Below are 20,857 nucleotides of genomic sequence, written 5' to 3'. Positions count from 1 at the left end.
AGATACCCTTATTTCTGTATGAGAGTCTTGGTGCATGATGATGCTTTTCTTTTTTACCTCAGTGTATTGTTTAAGACCTTCCAAGAGTCCCTACCTGTCCTTGCCCATTTGTAAAATGGTATAGAAAGGCTTATCTAACTGCTGGGATGCTGAGAGGCTTTACCCTGCTGTGGGAATCTCTGAGATACTGGGATAAGAGATCAGGATATTTTATCACACAAAGTTTTCACAATATTTCTTGCGGCTGGTGCAAGGGAGTAGCACTACATATGTCAGATCAAGCAAGGTACTCCAGTTGTCAGATAATTACAAGCTCTTATTAAGTAATTAATGTTCGTGGACTCCCCTTAATATTTGTGTGCCTACTCCAGTCAGTGTTACTACATTCTATTGAGACTCCTAAATACTTTCTTAGCAACCAAAACAAGAAACGACTTGATATTAAACATGTTACCAATTCTGTAGTCACTATTGGCTGACAACTCTACACTGCTTATTAATTTCCTGCAATGTACTGTTTATTGATATTGCCTTTATTGTGGTACCTCACCTCAGCCATGAAGGGAGGACATGCACCTCCATCTCGAGCTAATGGCATTGCTGCCAATGCTGCAGGGAGGCTGAAGAGCAATGTGACTAATAAAACACAACCAATAAAAATATGAAAGAAAAAATGTCCCTACTAGAAGGAAATGCATATTCCAAGTGCTTGCACAGCGCCTGGGGCTGTTAATCATCACTCCATGGGCACCCCTAAACAACTCTAAACAACAGTTAGAAAAGGATCAGATGGCTGTTTAGGGGACTTGGCAGAGTGGTATTTGTTTGACTGGCAGGTGGCCATGCTTGCAAGGTGCGCTTTCAATAACAAGAGTGGCTTAAACATGAAGATGAAGGATTTTACTCATATGCTGTCTTTAGGACTCTTTTCCACTTTGTGTGAAGAGATAAAGGAGGTGCTGGACTTAAAGGGCACTGGCTCACTGCAGAGAGTGGTGGGGCCTGCCGAGCAGACCTCTGTAAAGGGCAAGCTGGAAGTAGCAGTTTCAAGCAGTTTACCTGTACTGGCTTGTCCTGGGGGAAAAAAAAAAATCTCTGTACTACTGATTAATAGCTCTTCCCTCCCTGTTTCTTGCTGCATTTGTCATGGAAGAAGCTTGTGAACATCCTTTCCTCCTCTCCAAGTGCATATGTAAACTCTCCTCTCATCTCCAATTCATTAATCATAAACACTTTTGTAATGTGCGTTTCTTCTCCTCCCCTTTCCCTTCTGAACGCATCCCCATGCCATTCTTTTCCCTTGACTGCTCCTGCCAAGGGACTGTGCTGCCCATGGTGGTGGCCCAGTTACTGCTGTGTGCAAGGTGCCCCGTAGGTGCCCAGGGCAGCTCACCTCCTGAGGCTGGATGTTCTACATATTGTGGAAGCAGAGGTTTGCTGTTGAACTGCTTTCCAGCCTGGCTCTATGACAGTGGTGCTGTGGGGCTGACTTGGCCAGTATCTATCATTTTGCAGGAAGTAAAAAATTACACGTAATCATCATCAGTCATTCATTATCAGCCCCTCTCAGCCTGCTGCTGGGCAAAGCTTCCTCCTCTGTTTGTTTCCCTCATGCTGATTGCTGCAGATAGTTATTTATATATTTATTTTTGCCAGAACTTTGCCACCCTTGGAAAGCAAAGTTGGCAAGTGATAATACAGCATGGATTGCCAAAATCCGGTTCCCCTTGCCTCTCATTAAAAAAAAAAAATTGGTTTACTGCTGGTGATCCACATTTACAGAGTTGCTTGGACAAGAAATTGTGGAGTTTGCTGAGTTTTAGCGAGAGATATGAAGGCACACTGGTACAGACTTCAGTAGGGACTGGTGATCAGAGCACATACCTGAAAGTCCTGGTGGGATCCCGTGACCTGATCTAAAGTCCTTGCCAAAAATTCTGCCATCACCCTTACCACCCTGATGCTATCTGTGCTGTAGGCATGCCTTCCCCAGTAGCAGTGGGGAAATAAAGCTTGTTTGACTTCACCTAAACTCAAAGGAGTAGCAAGAAGAGAGTTTTGAACCTTCTGAGAGAAAACTGGATTTTTAAAAAGATCAGTGATTCCAATCCACATAAGCATCCAGGGGCTTGGAGACTCAGCCAAACTTTTCTGAATTAAAAATACTGAGGGATTAGGCTTTCCTGAGAGTTTTTCCTAATGCTTCCTGCTTTGAGTGGACTTTTTGGTACATATTTCTCTCTATTGCTTCACAGGTTCAAAGCCACCGAAAGGTCTCATATAGGAAGGAAAAGTATTTTTTAAATACTGTGTTAACTTTATCTGTTCCAAGTGGGAATAAATAATGTAGTCTATACAATGACAACAGGAAAGATCATTACTTTTGCATTAGGATTCTCAGTGTTGCTAGTGAAGCCAAGGCTCTAGACCTTGGCCCTTGGAAACCTTTCAGTGCCCATGGCTATCTGATGAAACCTCACTCACCTCCCCAGAACTGCAGCAGCTTTGTTGCCAGAACACAGAGGCAGAAAAGTTTCCAAGTCACATGTATTTTAGACATACACACTCCTTGCCCTGAAGTGTCTAAGTTTTTCCTGATGAGCATTCATAAAGCTACCTAGTATGTTTCATAAAGCTGTCTGGCTGCAGCAGGTCTCAGAGAAGTTTCTTTCTTTATTAAATTGTCTTGAGAGTGGCAGAGGAAACGTAACCCTGACCTGCTCTAGGAGGCCTAGTGGTTGTGAGTTTGTGTGCATGTATCTTTGAGATTAAACTGCTCAGAGCATCCACACAGCTGGGAGATGGGAAATGGAGCTGTACTTGCAGGCAAGAAGTGTTTACTCTTCCTCTTCCCTTCTGCAGAGAGTTGGGTCAAGAGGATTTGTTGCTTTCTGGTCAGGCTGCCCCATCTCCACCCACACTGTCTTTTTCCCCTACACATAGCACCAGGAAGCATAAACCCTTGCAATCCCCCATGAGAAATGTAATGTGATCCTTGTAAAGTGTGTGACACAGGGAGTCATGGAAATAATGAATTTAATGTAACAGGCTACGCACCTCCAAACTGCAGTATCTAGAGGGAAAAATTAGCCGTTTTGGCATTCCTGTTCAGGAGAGGAGCATCTACCTATCTGTAGAGTCAGAACTTTTGGTGAAGGAGCCTCTGGACAGTTTAGCTGAATTTTTTGCATGGCTCAGGAACCCGAAAAACCTGTAGCATTATCCGGTATCTTGCTGCATGTTCCTAACTTGTATGTACCTCATGAGAATAGATGTCCTTGATGGTGGGATTTTCAAAACTGTCGGCATTCTTACGCTTCTAAATCTCTTTGAAAATATTTGTTTCTGATTATGCATCTTTTCTCATCTTCATATTACTAACTTTTGCAATTTACCAGTTTCTTAGAGTTGCACCTAACCTGAATGTTACACATTTGATGAATATTGATAACACTTGTAGGGACCCAGCCTCAGAAGAAAGCTTAAGACAATGAACCTTAAGCTAGCTTTCCTCTTTGTCATACAGATAAAAATAGTAAGAATGATAATAGCTGAGGAAACACATATTTGTCTTTGCAATGTGGATTAATGATAGAATTTGTGTTGGGTGACTTCTCAAATGCTAAAAATTCATCAAAAGTGAGATAGATCCCTCCCTTTTTGTTTCAAAGGTGAAGTTTGAATGGAAAATGGGAATCAAATACCTTATTCTCTCTGTCTTCTGACAAATTGGTTTTACTAAAGCAAAATACGACCTTTTGGCCACCATAAATATCTTCACAAAATTATTCCTTTTCAAATGAAGAGAAATTTACCATTTTTTTATTACAGTTTACTTAGTTTGCTTTCAGTGAAAATATGTAAATATAATACTTTGGTATTGGTACAATTGCTCTTTCCTGGTTTATTCTGGAAAGGAGCTTCCTGTGTTATGAAATTAGTCCAGTGAAAATAGAGGTTATTTCATTTTACCATACCTGCTGAACTTACCGGAAGGTGTACATTTAAACCTGGAATTTGTATTTTCTGTTTAAATATTCTAGTGCAAACACAAGCCTTACAGTCTCAGTAGTTTGACTGATTTCTTGTTTTACATGGTATGGGTTTTATTTGATTTAGGATTCAGTACTACAGGAGAAAATAAAAGTGAAATAATCCAGAAGCCTATAATAAGAGATACTTTGAGAAAGAATGCTCTACAAATTGTTTACTTGCTATGAGCTTTCACTCTTTGGATTCACTCACAAATTTCCAGCAAGTAAATTGTCTGCATGTGTATCTGTGGGCACATGTGCTGTGGATATACAGTAAAATGTGCCTGGCTATAGATTTTTGTTACAAACGGAAAAGTCAGCCTATTGTTCCTAAGTTGAAAATATAAATTCATTTATGTCTTTCTAATTTTGCAATTTTGCATGCTATTAATATGAGATCAGTTTGCAGTTTTGCAGCTCACATGTCCTTAAACCTCCAAGCAAAACCCATAGATTTATGAACCCAGGTGAATCAAAGCTTCAAGAAAAGCTCTCACAGAACAGAGATTTGCACAATTCTTATCTTCTGCAAAATTATTCAAGCAGATAGTAGAGACAATCTTTTTTATAGTATATGGGAAGTGAGGAAAAAGAGACTAGCAGTGTAAGCACTACACTTGGTAAAATGTCTCCTCACCTTCTGTAAGAATTTTGATTGATAGATTCCTCTGCAATCTCCTCTATTAGGCTAAAGAGTCACCTGCATGTTGCAAGTTTAACTTGCTAAGCTTTTTAATTTACTCCCATAAGAAAGAGGTATTCTATGCTGTAGTTTATTAAACCCACTTTTTCGATCTGCCTCAGTGCCAGATACATACCTGAAAAAGAGATCTGAGCACATATTGGATAGTGGGGTATCCAATATGTGAGTACCAGTATTGGTTTCTTTCTTTGTCTTTTCCCTTCCCCCACCCCGTAAAGTAGTTAGTCTTTATAGATTATAAAGCCAGAAGGGACCACTACAATCATCAAATCTGACCTCCTGTTTAACACAGGCCATAGGCTTTGCTGAATTAATTCCTGTCTGAACTAGAGCATATCTTTTCGAAAGTCAACTTCTCACTTCCCAGCATATGAAAAGGTCTCCCATGACACCTATAGACCTTTCATAATGGACAGATTCTTCCCATGATACAGACAAATTGAGTTTTTCCTGGGAGGTACTGCCCCACTCTGAGCTGATAAAGGAAGACCCAGGAACTACAGGTATGCTGTGATTACTTCTTTTGCACTCTGTGGTGTTCCAGGAGCTTGTGCATCTTCTGCTTTATGAGATATACTTGGCCTAGGGGAGCTAAGTGGAGGGATGAGGGAGAAGAGGAGGTGCATAATGGTATGGCCTCCAGCACTGTTATTTATGACAGTATCCTTCCAGCAATCTGTTCCTGCATAGGGTGAAGGCATGGTTTCAATTCTGCCCTTGAAACATGGATTAAGCAATGTTGCTAATACATATTTGTCCCTGCGGCTGTCAAACATTTCACTGATACTAGACTCTGTAGACAGCTTAATAGCTAGGTCTTCTGTCAATGTTACTGCAGCAGTGTCTCCTTTGCTTTAAGATGCTGTTCAGATTTATTCAAGCAATAGGTGTAGCACAGTGCTTGGTAAATAGCTGCACCTGACTGTGTGCTTGTATCATCACTGCTTTCTGACATCCCAAGTGACCAGATGAAATGGATGGACTAGGGAAACCAAGTGCTGAGAAGAATCCAGTGAGTGAAAGTTGGAAAGATCATCTATCTTGTCCCTATTTTATGTCTCCTAACAGAGTTACATGCACAATGCATTATTATTCTAGAAGTCTCTGAACAATAACTACTATCCACAGTGGCTGAAAATGTGTGTAGCCAGCAATATTGGACAAATGGTTTTGTTATTGTTGTTAGTATGATGCTTTTTTTACTTGTGTTGATGTAATCTAGGTGTTGCTGGTTTTCATGTAACAGTATTTTACATGTGACCCAATTTAATTAATCTAGATGCTAGAGATCAAAATTTTACATGAGAAATAAGAACCAAGAGTATGATATGTGTCTACACATGATGACAATGTTTTGCTACCTATTCAAAAAACAAAATATGATTGAAAAATACTATTTTTCCAGTCTGTAAAATTACAGTTCACCTGTATAAAGGGATGTGATGAGTATTTGGCTTCTCAGTGCTATTGCCACTAACTGATGGCAGAATGGTGATTGGTGTTATCTCTACCTCATACTTGCTTCACTTCTGAACTCTGACTTTTTACACTACCAAATTTCTAGTGATAGTTTTCTGCTGGAGCAGAATTTTTCTCTTCATCATTGGTTATTGAAAAGCAATGATGAATACCTCCAAATCTCACCCCATTAGCTAAAAATACTTTCATGGGTTATTTGTACTCCTCAGCACATTATTTCCTCTCCCTAACATTTGCAGATAACTAAGTGACCCTGATTGGCAGGACACCACACTGAAAAAGTCTGAGTCTGGGGCAGAGTCTGGGTTAGAGGCTTGCATTGTGCACAAGGGCACTTCTACCGTGGGAAGCTCTGGGCTCTGCCGTGTGTGAAGCAGCAAACAATGAGGCCAGCTGTTGAGGCCTTGGCAAGATGTGAGCACACACAATCTCCTAAACCCCCACACATCTGAAATGAAGCAAATGCCTGATCTTTTGGACTTCCTTTCACCTGCCTCGAGTTTATTTTTTCTTTTAATACTGATTACAGGGCTGGAAGAAAAGTGCTTCTAGACCTTGTTTAGTACCATTTTCTGTGAGGAACCAGACGTCAGAGTGCTTTAGAATTTAACTCCTACAATACCTGCTACAGAAATTACTGTAATTATTATAGTAATTTGTTCAGCACCAATAGTCAAGTGCACAATCACACTTTGGAAAAGACTTATTCTGTGTGACTTTGCTGTAGCTTCAGACTTTCTTTGCAAGCCTCCAGAGATATGAAGAGCTTAGCTCTGACCTACATTTCTTCTACTGAGTCCACTTTTGCTTACTCTGCTTTGCCAAAAATACCTTTATGTCCTTTCCTTTGCCTTTCTACCTATTTCCATGATCTATTGGTAACTGTTCAATCCTCTCTAAAATTGCTATTTTGCCTTGAGAATAATGGAATGAAAAATGCACTGTGATTAGTCTTATGTGTAGTATGGAGAAATAACATTTTTATTTTCTCTCTCAATTCTAAGGCAACTATTTCAGGAGTGGGAGGGGATTTAGCATGCTTGGTATTTTTTTATTTTCTAGAACATGGAGCCTGAAGTAGGGGACAGTGTCCTCGCACACATCATTTTTAAATTGCCTATTTTTATTTTTCTTGAAAACTCTTGAAAACTCAGTGTTCATGTTCTTTCACAAACTTTTCTACTTTCCTACCTGGTTGTTGTGAACTGATGGTTGAAATAAATATTCTGGGAAGGGCACTTGACTACATGACAAGAAGTGAAAAATGTGACTTTTTATAATATTGATGAAATTAAATGGTTTTAGTCATCACTGGAAACTTGGCAATTTTGGTCATATCAGACCTGAATTTCTTCTTGGTGTGAGTCATCCTCCTAAATAAAGAAGAGAATAAACTTACTTGCATGTCCTTACTGGGAACTGTTGTCCACTTTCATCTACTTCTAACATCCAAGCTGACACTGTTTTTTAATATTTAGTAGTCTATCTTTACTGACCTTCATTTCTTTGCCAGTCCCCTTGGGCATGTGTTCTGGTTTATTACCTAGCCTACCTCCCATTTTCTGGTCTGCTAGGGGTTTGGTAGGATTAAATCAATGCTCAGGGAAGGAAAGCAAGCCTTATGATCAGCTTGACCAATCCAAAAGTCTGACTGCCGAATTACAAGTAGCAAATAATGTCAGTACTACACACTGTTTATGAACAATTTGCAGACTGAAATTGGTTTGCCCAAAACTTCTATTGGACAGCTTCAAATAGAAAATGAACTTGCAAAAACTGCGGTTTGTTCACAAACTGCATTCTTGAGTAGGACAAATTATGTGGTGAAAAGTCTGCCTGCTGTTAACTTCACCAAAGGAGACATAAGAAGCTGCTGATGCCACTGGAGAGAGCTGAGGACCCATCACCCCTACTGTATAAGAATATTGTTTAAATGAAAGAACTCATGTGAAACGAAGCAAATGATGGAATAAACATTGCAGATGCAATTGACGATGCATGACATCTTGTATGAATTAGAAATTAAAGTTAATATTCCTTAGATCGAGAAATTACCAGCTTGTACCCAATCTCCTTTAAAGTCTTAATTCTAAAGATGCAATCTTTAACTTGCCAGAAACTCAGACTGCAGTTGTACTGAGTCATCCAAGATACCTCACCCTTCTTTCTTGCCTTAGTTCCTCCTCCTTCCCAGGACTGACCCCATAAAAACCTAACAAGGAAGGGGGCATGGTCCAAATGATGTGACATCTTTGCGACAGTCATGGTCCATAGTTCTTTCATTTATGCAAATCCAGTCAGGTATTCTGATGTGTCAGCTGTATGTAACGTGAACACATCTAAAATGACAACCGTACTTTGCTCTGATAATTGTCCTGCCATTGCCTGTGACACAGGTATATCATCAGCTGCTCTTTCAGTTGCCCTGGCTGAGGAGAATAGATGCTGAATAGCAATTTTTTTAGCTGAAGGGTGTTTGAGTGTTATGTTACTATGTAGTCTCCTAGGCTGAATTTCATAATTATGAAATAAGTTTAGAAGGAACTTTTGACCATTTTCTTTAGAAACATTTAATAAATTCTTTCTGAGCTGCAACTCTCAGTAAAGTCAAAAGCATTTCCTTTCTGCCTCTGAGGACAACATTTTGTCCATAGATTGTAACTTAAATGTATTTTTATCTGAAGTACTATGTTTCAAAGGCTGGTAAGAGATTTATTGTGATGTATTAAACCATCTGTTTCCAAGGACTGTGCTTCGCATTCCAGCATTAGCCAGTGCTTGTGGTGCTGTGTTTTTGATTCTCAAAGCTCCTTTGCCATTTTAACTTATTTGTAGGTAACAGAGTGTTTTCACTGACTGGTAAAGTAGTTGTCCTTGAGCAGTCAAATCTTGAGCAGTCTACAGGGGAGGTTATCTGCAGGAGTACTTGCAACTTTTGCTACTGATTTTTTTCTTTACCTGTGCAGACTCCTAATAAATTTTGGAATCTATAAAAAATTAAATGCAAAGTAGCAGGTTTTCCAAAATGCATCAGTGAATGAAGAAAATACTTTTACAGAGGGATGTACAAGATATTAAATTATTTTTCTATAGCTAGCTATAAGATGAAATATATTTTAGTCTATTTCAATAAAACATGTAGGTCAAAATGGTACAGGTCTGTGGGTGATCAAAGTTCAAATGGTGTGAACTCTTCTTTCATCTGCAAAGAAAACAGCAGTTGTCAGGGAGGTTTTCTTTCTCTGTAAGCATTGTACTCAAACTCAGAGAGCTTTTGGAGGTGTTCAGTGCTGGCACTCTTTTGTTATGATTGGAAGAAAATAAAATTTTGAGAGATAACAGTTTATTTGCCAAAACGGGCAGGCTTGGCTCTACCAAACCTGTTCACAAAATCTGGGAAAAGTGAATATGACAGATACAGATGAAAAAACAGGCACAATTTTGCTGTCTGGGAAACATTTGAATTTTGCTACTTTTGTTATTTTTTAAATATTGTCCAGTCCAACATGGCTTTTCATGCATAATAGTGACTTGGGAGCAGATAAGCATATATTGACTGCATGGCTGGTAAGTAAAGTGCAGGAAAAGAATAAGAAAGGGCCATCACCACCTCCAACCAACCGTCCAGAATCCTGCTGTTTTAAAGTAGCTTGATTTCCACAGATATCATGACATTCAATTCCTTCTCCTAATCAATGTTTTTGCCTTTCAATGCCCTGACGATCCCAAATTTCAAGAAACTATTTGTTCTCTTGATGTAAATAAAGCAATTAATTCTTCAAGGCTAGTTTCTTGCTTTGTGAGAGGATAGATTATTTCACATTAAAAGGGAAAGTCAGAGGTTTCCTTTTCTCCTTAATCTCTGTCTGTGTTTTCATAAGAAGGAAACACCAGCCAGGGCTGTTCTAGGCATGAGTAAGAGATCCTAGCAGCATCTCCAAGGATTCACATGGTATTTCCTGGCAAATATGCTGTCTATGTGGCTGAATTGTGTTGCTCTGCTTGTGCTGCTGAGGAATTGCTGTCTTCTGACACAGTTTTTGAACTCAAAAATTCAAGAAGCCTACAAAAATAATATGGTTTAGGTATTACCATGACTACCAACTAAAGGTAATAGAGAAAATAGCTTGTTTGCCTTAATCTCTAGTCACACACAAAACAAATATACAGGCAATTATTATAGAATTCTCAGAAAGTGAACTTCAAGCATACAATCAAAGCAAACTCAGAGCAACTCATAAGCAAATATTAAGAGCTTGAGCTCTTTGGTTTTATATTTTTTTTTTCATTCTGATTTGGGTGTTGCTTCACTAATCTTGTTAGAAACACAGACATTATTAAAGTGGCTGTCTAGGTTCTTAGTAAAATCAGGCATAATTTTTTTCATTATTGTAAGTTTTCTACTTTCAGTAGTACTGCAGATAGCAGTGAATCAAGGTTATGTCACATTAGTCCTAAGGCTGGTTTTGCAGAATAAAATATTTCATTTACAGGCTCTGGTTAAAAATGTAGCATTTCTGAGTGATGGAAACCTGTATGATGCAGCCTTGGTATAATATCTGGTATACTGTACTTTGAGGAATGAGCAGGAGCACTGAGTGCTGACACAACCATTGAACAGATGATCTTACATTTAGAGTATGGTATATTATTCTGAATAGAATTAATCTAGCAAAATATTCCAGAAAGGGTGCTGATATCTTGCCTTCTGAAGGCTAATTTTTGGAGGAGGTCTGTCAATTTATCTTTCTGTTTCAAGTGGATTCTCAGTATGCAATTTTTGCTAAGTTACCTACCTAAATTCCTTTTTTCACTATCCTTCTCCCTTTATTTTTTTTTTTAAATAATGCATATAATTTCTTTTCTCTTGAATGGTTGTTACTCAAAACATATGTTATTGTGGTTCTGGAGAGAGTTGATATAATAGCTATTTTGGTAATCACTTTATACTACTTTGTTAGGAATTCACAACTGTTATACACTTGCAAAAAACCCCTAGTTGCTCTATTGTCTTCTTTTTTTTCCTTAAACACTAGATTTAGAAATCTCACTTCTGTATGCCCTAGCCTTCCCAAAACAGAGCCCTCTCCAGGAGAAATTCTCATGCTTGTGGAACTTCCAGTTTACAGACTAAATCTTGCCTGTGGTCCAGGAGAGGGGGGAGACAAAGGAAGTTTTCCAACTTGAAAATGTATAAAAAGAGAAATAAGCTAAAGAGGGAAGACAGAACTACACTGAATACTGAGTCCTGAAAACTCCCTGTTAAATGAAGCAATTCTCAAAACATTTATGGTTGATTTTAGGAACCAAGAATTTGTCAAGTGTTATGAAGCAGCAAGCAGCCAGCATTAGACAGAAAATATCCTTAGACAAAACAACTGATGCCAGCCAAAAAACTGTGCAGAAGTTATTCCTAATGTATTTTTTTTCCCTGGTGATTTGTATGTAGACTTGCAAGTTTCTTCTTATGCACTGGAGGAGGCTTTTCAATTTGTACCCAGAATATTCCTTTGCTAAAGTATATAAATGTCTTTCCAATTTGCAACTATAGCAAAATCATTTGAGAAAATCTTTGTGCCATTGGCAATGCTACTGGGTGAAAGGTGGTATGTACCTTGTGAAGATACTTTACCTATGCAGAACCATCTCCAGAATGCATCCTGATCTGCAATTGGATCCCTGGGAAACAGCATCTACTGGCAGTTTTGTAGACTAAACTACACTTGTACCTGTTTGGTCATTTATTGAACATTATAGGGGCTGTTTCAGCTTGTTATAGGGAAGGTTTTGGTGCTGAAGTTTGCAGACAAAGAAAAAACACCTTATGAAAAAGACTTCCTGTGGCAGACATTTAACCTGAATTTTAACGTTATGCTGCCTACTTCAAACAATTGAGGCGAAAGAAAGAAAATGTAAGAGATGCAAGGTTTAAATTTCCACAGAGTGAATAATTTCTGTTCCTGTCTTCTGCTCATATCAAAGTGTTGCTCATCACTAAAGCTATGTCACTTTGGAAAAATCCCATCCTTTTGCTACCATTTTGCCTCTTGCTGCTTTTGCTTTGAAGAACACATGTTAAAAAAAAAAAACAACCCTAAACTGATTAATTTGGAAGAGATCCAAACAGTACATTTTTCTTCATTCATGGAACTTTTGTCTTCATTTTTCTTCAAAACAAAATGTTGGCAAAACCCCGTGTAAGTTTTCAAAACATCTTAAGACAATTTGAATTTTCCTTTGAAAAATTATTCCATCACAAGTATTTCCAGCCAGTTGTACTGGTAATGCTCTTCAATTTTTTGAGTGCTTGGTCTCCATATTCCTGTCTAGGAAAATATGTACACTTAAATAAAAATTGTGTTAGTATTAATAATATTGAAATAATAGTAGCATAAATTAATGTATTAAAGGAGGTGTACAGGATTTGCTGTGGTAACGATGTAGTAATATAAATGTATTATTTCTATTGTATTGGCACTTTGAAATAAGCTGAATTTGGTTTACTTACAAGCTTAAGTATGAAAAACAAATATACTTTAGAATTAGCTAGTAAAACTCCAGGGTATGTTCATGCAGAAGACACTGAAATACACCTTTCAACCTTTTCAAGATGTTAATCAACTTTTGAGTGTGTTTTTCCATCTTGACTATTCTTAAAATGGAGCAAGAGAGGTCTAAGCTGCATATTCAAGTTGACAGTGATAAAACATTTATTTCCTTTCTTTCATGACACTATATAACAGACAGGTAAAAGATGGATTTTATATTTTATGGAGCTTAATTTCTTCTGAAATATGAAACAATATAAAATTATGTCTTGACTTTTTCATATAAGGCAACTCTGAAATATAATTTCTGATTTCTGGATTTTTTTCTTAAGAAGTATATGAACCTTTTTATATCAGTCTTAGTTGAACCTCTAGTAATTTTTCTACAAATACCTATGGTTATTATACCCATTTTTATTGTAGCCAAAATTGTTGTTATTTAAAATAGAAATACAAAGCACATGGGTGACTATATGGTTGAATTATTTTAATCAGGCTTTCTTAGTTTATTGAAAGATCATTAAAAAACCAAACATTTTCTTTAAAGCCTAACAGAATTTGTATACAGTTTTGCAAAAAAAACCTATGTGTTTTGATTTGCAAATCAGACTTTTTGAGAATTGTGGAGATATGGTTTCTTGTCTCCATTCTCTTTCAGGGACAGGCTTTCCAGATACTCAGCATTTATCACCCGGGTGCTGAAGCCAGACGTGTTATGTTTTGCAGCACACTACCTTTGCATTATCCTAGAGGAAAGTTTGATATTACTTTCTGGGGATGGACCAAAAGAAGAGAAAATTGGACCAACAGAAGAGAATGAGAGTAGACAATGTCTTACATATAAAAAAAAATTTATTGTTTGTATTACTACTAAAGGGTAACTAATTTTCCTGGAAAAATTTTAATTAGAAAAACACTTTTTAATGAATTATAATCAGGACTTAAGCCTTTTGTTGCTAACTCCTGAGAAGGTCTTTAGACAACGTCCTACTTTGTAGCAGGTTTCAGCTATCAAGGTCAGGCTCTAGAATTTACTGCTCAGTTTCTTAATTTCCTGAGGTTCCAACTTAACTGATTCAACATAACATGCCTACCTTCCCTATTTAGCATGAGAACTGTGTTTATTGTATGGAACCAAACCCACAGGATATCGGCAAACCACTTCAATGTGGTGTCTCCACATTGACTTTTCCGCCTCCACATTCTTTGTATCCACTTGAGAAAATCTTATCAAGAAGCTGAAATACCATGAGAAAAGATCTTTTTGTCCTGAAGAACTTTGCAATCCTTCATTATCTGATTCATCCTTAATGAAAGGAAAAATGTTCTGTCACAGATTCCTGATTTTATTTCTTGCTGTTGTTGTTGCTTGCAACTATTGTATAGTTAGAAAACAACCACATCCAGATTTAATTACTCCCTTCCCTTTCTGGAGTGTGTTGAAGGTATGGCATGGTCATAGTAATGTACAGGAGATTGATTAATCTGTGTGCTTGGTCTTCTGCGTAGGGAAAGAAAGGAAAAAAAAAAAAAAAGAATCTGTAGGATTTCCAGGAAAAATCAGGTTTAAAGAAGCCTGGTTAGAATCAATGACTCAAACAGCACTACATATTGGAACATAGCTGTGGCACAACCTACAGTGACTGAGTCATCTCCAGAATGATGTTTGCATGATATATATATTTCTTTTTTTTAATGAGAGCCCTCTTCATGACATTTGGAGAATTATAAATCAGATCTGACTAACAACCTTGAACAAGCTGCCAGTTGAGACAAATCCAAAAAACAGAGCATCAAGATTTTAATCTCAACCAGTTTGTGCAACACTTTGCAAAGCAGATGAAGGAATTGATCAAAAAGAAATGACTATGTAATCAGGAAGGATTTTTACCCCTATTTGTCCTGCAGCTTATTTTAGAACTGAGTTTTAGTCAGTCATTAAATTGATCAATCTATTATGCTACTCTCTGTCTCAGTTGCCTGATATTAGCTGTTCTGTCTACTTCACTTACAGCTTGTTTTTCTCTAATCACAATTTTAACTGATTGATTTAGCTGTATGTTTGTTGAAGGTTTCTAATGGTAACATCCCTCAATATCCAAAACAGAGGGGAGTAGAAAATAATTTTGTAATTCTGTTTTGGTGCGTGCATCATGGAGATATATCTCACTTTCTAAATAAACAGATTTCTGAAATACTTAAAATAAAATCTGAAAGTTCTGCATGCCCTTCTGAAAAGTACTTTTCTATGCAGACAGAAGTCATGTTGTCTTTGATTTACTTGTTTCTTTTTTTGGCATAAGTTTGCCTTCATACACAAATGTCATGGCTGGATTTTTTTTTCTCTAGGAGTTTAAAAACTCATCCTCTTCTTGAGTGCATCCCATTTAAAATGCCCAAATGCTTTTTCTTAATTTTTCAGCTAGGTTCTGAAAATTTTCAGTTCAAATTATAACTTTTTGAGACAAAAAAATCAAACAACAGAATAGAACTTACTTCCATGATTGTCTCAGGAATTTTGGCTTAGTTTGCATAGCACCATTTGATGCTTCCCAGATTTCAGATGGAATGTTAAGAACCATCTCTTAGTATCTCTAATCTATTCACCATGAGAGTTTTCTATGAAGGATCTTGAACACTTTCCTTGTCCAAAAGTTCTTAGGCAAAGTTGTGCTTTACCATGGCACTGGTGCTTGCACACCTCAAGAGAAGAATGGATGCTTCAGTAGCAAATATGCAAATCACGTCACTTTATATGTCCTCTTTTATCAGCAGAAGATGAAGGAATGTAAAGGATCAGATTCTTCAATATTCCACTAGAGAGACTGATTCCAAGAAATTAGAAACAGAAGATAAATTAATTACTTTGTTTGTTTATTAACAGTTCCAAAATCCAATTCTTTTTGATCCTTTGGGTCTACTATAAAAAAATGCAAATCAATGCATCTTGAATTCCGAAGTCAAATTCATAAATGAATTTTGCTAGATTCTGCATTCCATTAGAGTGAAATTCAAAGGAAAAAAAATTATCAAAGCATATGAACCTTGGGAAACATATTAAATGGAGATTTTGGTTATTTAAGAAAGCATAAGTATCCCTCAGTTGAACACAGCACCTCCCTTTCTGTAGATTTTGCCAGCATGCACATATTCTGAAGATGTAAAGCTGAGTTGTCTTTTGCTTGTGTCATTTTTAGATACAGTTTTTTGGTATCACTTCCTGCCATTCTTTTTTCTGTTGTTATTGCATTGCAATAGTGAACAGAATAATACTGACCAAACAAGAGCTTACTGCAAAGTTCCCATGTCCAAATTTTTGTAGGTATACATTTATAATTGATCTAGCAGAATTACACCTTGAAAAATCATCTCTTTACATATAAAATATTATAACAATTTCTAAGGATATGTCCTCTGAGAGAAAAATTAATGTGAAAAAAGCCCCTCATCCTGTGCAATCCTGGCCTCTCCTGGTGGTTCTTTTCACCCTTCCTATGTGAAATTGCCCTTGGAATGAAAACAGAAAAATACAGTAGAGAAAATGATGTAGCTCTGAACCCTGGTGTAATTTACATTAGCACTTACAATAGGCAGAGTGAAACTGTTAAGTATGGACCTATTTATTGTATTTTCTTTAGACATTCCTGCTGCAGAAACCTTTTTAAAGTGAGAATTTTATTCCCACTGATGCTTATTTTCAATTATTTTAAAACAATACATTAAAAAGCTTTGTGATTGAGAAAATACTAAGTTGACTGAATTTTCACATTTGATTACTGACCACTGCTGAGAAGCCAAGTTTTCTCCATTTGCTGTAAGTAGATGAAAACATAGCACCTGGGACTTTGCCTCCTTGACCCAACAAATAACTTGTACTCATTCTGAGATAAAACGTTCCCTTTAGTCCTCATCTAATTACTAAATAGATTCAGTAGCCTAAAATCTTCAATCAAAACCTAACCCTAAGCCTTCATGTAATTTTTCTTCCATTAATATCCTGCCCAAACAGGAGCTATTTGCTAGCAATATCTCTCTGGTTTAATCTGTTATATTAACTTGAATAAAAGTAGGGTATAGACCCTGTCCTATGCAAATTGAATATCTACCTTCCTCCTAGTGCTCTTGTGGTTGCCTGCTAATACTTGTAAGCAACACATCAGTACTTTGCTGTACTTTGCTTAGCACTGCATCTGTAGCTGTATCAGCTGTATGTGCTGTCTTGGCACGGATGAAATAAATTACAGTCCTTCAGCATTTCTTTGCATTTAATTAGAGATTTTCTGGGAGTTCCCGTTGATTTAAAATGTGAATTTAGGACATAAATATATGACGACCAACTTAAGGGTGTTCACGATCTTGCCAATTTCTCTTATGCTTCATAGGCAGACTGAGCTATCTCAAATTTGTAAATTTAGTTGCCCATTCTTGGTGTGTAGTTGTAATATAAGTTTTGTGGACAGTTAATACATGAGATATGTTGAAATTTGGGTAATTCCCAAGGTACTGTGGTGTATGTGTCACCACTCTAGCAAAAAATTTGTCACCATTTCTCTCAATTACCAGTAACTATTTTGCAAAATATAGCTGCTATTGTTTTTACCTTTCTTTTCTGTATTTCTGGAAAATATTGTCTATGTGAGACTATCAGACAAGTATAGTTTTTTTCTTTTTTCTCTCTCTTTGTTTCTCATACAGAACCATGAACCTTGTATTTAAGTTAGGATCATAAAAATAAGGAGAATCAAAAGATTGTATTTTAATCCAAAAATCCATAAAGAAATTAAATCTCTTAGGAGAAAGAAGCCTTTAATTTTAAAGTTTTAATTCTAACAGATGATTTACAGTTAGAAATAATAGATTTTTATATTGAAGCTAAGCTGAGAAATGATTGAAAGCTAGGGTACTTAAAGCTTCTTAGACCTCTCTCGGCCATCTATCTTCACCTCAACAAGTTTATGAAACGTGAGTACCTGAGATTTCTTAACACTTATGTCTAAGCAAAAATACTTGGAAAAGAGTGTCTAGAACCCCAGTGCTCTTTGCAATCAGGCATCAGTCTGGAGTACAATTTTAGTGGTCTTGATGGGTGAATTCCATATGGGAAGATGTGTGTGTTACTCTTGCTTGATTGATCAACTGCCTTTGACACCACCAGTGTCCTGATGCAGCTGATTTACTCACGGGACCTGGCTGGGCTGGATGCACAGCTCTGAGCTGGCTCTGCCTGTTACTCTTGGACAAATGACAAAGACCCTCCCTTGTGGGCTATGTAGTTTTCAAACCTCTATGTTTTGTAACATCTTTGTGGGATCCATCATCGAGAGCACACATGCAGAGCTATCTGTCTGCTTTTGCAGAAGCAGTCACTATTATTGCCCAGATGTCCCAGTGCCTGTGAGAAATAATTACATGGTTGAAAAGAACCAGGGTGCAGCTTTTTGTCAATAAGACTATGTGAGGTTGGCCAGCAAAGGCAATACTTCAAGAGGTTTACTTTTGTTTAGGGCTCTTCCCCATGGGCTGTTAGTATGATGCACAGACCCAAGTTTCAGCTTGAGTGCCATTAGTCATGAGTACATGGTAGGAACCATATAGCACCACACAGGTGGCAATGTTGAGGAAGGTCTTCTTTTGGGGTTAGCAAGAAGTGCATGCTCATTTTCCTTCAGTGAATTATTAATTTCAGTGATCTGTTTGTAAACTGTCTCCAGCTTACAGCAGTTCATTTTGTCTTGTGCCATATATGTATGAACAGCACATGGCAAATCGATTAATATGTTGTGATCTATCTCATAGACAAAGGAGTCCCAGGTAAAAATGTCACAAAAGTGTTACACACACATTTTTGGTTTTTCATTTGGGACTTCATTCTTCCAAACCAACCTGGTATTTGCAGCATTTGAAAGACAGTCTTGCGCCCACTGTGGTGAGGATTCTGTGGATGACAGACCTTATGAGGATATATCTTGAGGATGGACTTGGATTCCTTTCCACAGAAAATTTTCATTGCCAAAGACTGAGGAAATTAGTTTCATTCCTGTCTCACAGACTTTAAGACTAAAATAATATATTTGGGATAGTTTTGCCACTCTAGAAGTAGCAGAAAAAAATAATTTTACAATTGTCACAAGCAAGAAATGGCATGAACAGCATCAAAAATTTCTTGAAAAAAGGAGGACTTTTTTTCAGACCAAAATATTAATTTGAAACTTGATTTTGTGATGGTAATAATATGCTATAAAATCCAAGATTTAATCATTAAAAACCACAATTAATGATGATGCAGTCCTCAAAAAGGAGAGATACAACAATAGTAATTTTGAATAATAGTTCTAAAATGACAAAAATCAATGAATACTAATATGTGTAGTAAAAAACCCTCAGCTGAATTAGCTGACAAAAAGTGAACAAACGGCATCACACCGTGGCTACAGAAAAGCTTTTGTATAAAGCAAACTAGCAAGAATACAAAAGAGAAGCTGCTGGCACATGTTTTGTGTAAAGAATAAGATGAAGTATCCCAAACTGTGTCAATTATTAAAACTAAAGGCTCAAACTTTGACATATGATCTAGAAATCATAAATTGCACTTTCAAGAGCAGTGTCAGACACTCTAATCTTCCAAGTTGCTTTAAACAGGAGATAAAGTTTGTAAACAAAAGCACTTGAAACTTTCAACGGATCAAAGTGTAACCTTAGACTTAATATGAAAAAATAAATGCTGTTAAAGTCTAACAATGGGGAAAGATGCATGCTGAGATGAGCTGCCAGTAAACACTCAGTGAGAATTCATAGATGCACAACTGAACTGTTGCTGGAAGTGTTTAACTGAACATTTTAATCAAAACCACTATTATTACACAACTCAACAATCCCCATGAACTGGTTTTCCTACCTGTCTGCATCACTGAATATTGGTCTTAAATGCTGGACAAAATTTGTTTATGAGTACTGAAATACATTGCCTGCATGAAGAGGGCATATACAGGCACTCAGATATCTGAGATACTTCCCCAGCTCATTGCAAATTATTTCCACATAGGTCAGCCTGGTTTATTTCCATTGTGGTTCACTGGGGATGATTCAGGTGTTTTGTGTTTGCAAACCAAGCAAGATATTGGATAATATAGATTTGTCCACTCGACTGACTGGGTAACTTTGGACTCATTAAAATGAAAATACTTGGTAACTGTTCTTAAAAAAAAAAAAAAACATGGAAATGAAACAAAAAAAAACCCCTCCAAACCCTCACACTCCTCACTTTAGAAAGACCTTCATAAAAATTGGATTAAAAATATTCTGTAATATCCTGACCAGGTCTGTACATACTAGCAATTTAAACTCGCCCTTTTTAAAATGACACCAGGGAGATAGACGAGGCTGTCCATTATCCTCTTTTTTTTTGCAATTGTAATGGAACATTGAGCAAGATTTTTTCAGCAACAAAGAATTGCTTCAAGGAATGAAAATTGGAAACTCCATAAATTTCAGTTCATTGTATGCAGATGGCATATTGATTTGCTCCTGTAATCCTGGTCATAATCTGTCCATAATCCTGCAAACAGTGGATCGGTTTTACATTACCCCTGCCTTCTTTGCAACTACAGTGATAAAGCCTGTTTTCTTAAAGTGAATGTGTTGTTGCAGAACCTACTTAACAAAGTATGACCTGATGAGACAGGATAATGCTAGATACATTGAGATAATTATATGTGAAGCTACCATCAACAGAAAACTAAAAACCTCTCTTCTCTGAGTGGAGTGGGAATGGCTCTATGAATGGCCTTAATTTTCTTAAACTTCCTTTAGAACTATAAAACCATTGAATATGATAGATCTTTCTCTCTTACTACTGAATTTGTAGTTTGTACAAGTGATAGATTTGAGGTCTGTTTCTTAAGTGTTGCAATCACTGTTACAAAAAGGTGGGTCAACTTCAAAACATATTGAGGTATTTCATATTAAAATTTCAGTTCATTATGCTTTGGATAGCTGTAGCTGCAGACTATTGCTATAGTAAGTGTTACACATAGAAAGAAATTATAATGACAAAACCTGTATGCTGAAATTACTGGTAGTTACCTGAGAACAAA

This window comes from Lonchura striata, chromosome 1, assembly GCF_046129695.1.
Source record: "Lonchura striata isolate bLonStr1 chromosome 1, bLonStr1.mat, whole genome shotgun sequence".
NCBI classification, from domain to species: Eukaryota; Metazoa; Chordata; class Aves; order Passeriformes; family Estrildidae; genus Lonchura; species Lonchura striata.
Note: the sequence above shows the minus strand (reverse complement) of the source record.